Source organism: Sinocyclocheilus anshuiensis, unplaced genomic scaffold (genome assembly GCF_001515605.1).
Source record: "Sinocyclocheilus anshuiensis isolate Anshui unplaced genomic scaffold, SAMN03320099.WGS_v1.1 scaffold635, whole genome shotgun sequence".
In the NCBI taxonomy this organism is placed as follows: domain Eukaryota; kingdom Metazoa; phylum Chordata; class Actinopteri; order Cypriniformes; family Cyprinidae; genus Sinocyclocheilus; species Sinocyclocheilus anshuiensis.
This window is the reverse complement of record NW_015551039.1, coordinates 1,086,880-1,087,145: the sequence shown is the minus strand read 5'-3', so window position 1 is coordinate 1,087,145 and position 266 is coordinate 1,086,880.

Below are 266 nucleotides of genomic sequence, written 5' to 3'. Positions count from 1 at the left end.
AAAGTTTTTATACATTTGAAATATGGATATTTATCTTACAAAAATGCATGGATTCGCTACAGGAGGCCTTTATTCAAGTATATATGCTATAAATTTTTATTTTTTTATTTTTTTTATTTAAAGGGGTCATATGATGCTGCTAAAAAGAACATTATTTTGTGTATTTGGTGTAAGGAAATGTGTTTATGCGGTTTAAAGTTAAAAAAACACTATTTTCCACATACTGTACATTATTGTTTCTCCTCTATGCCCCGCCTTTTTGAAAC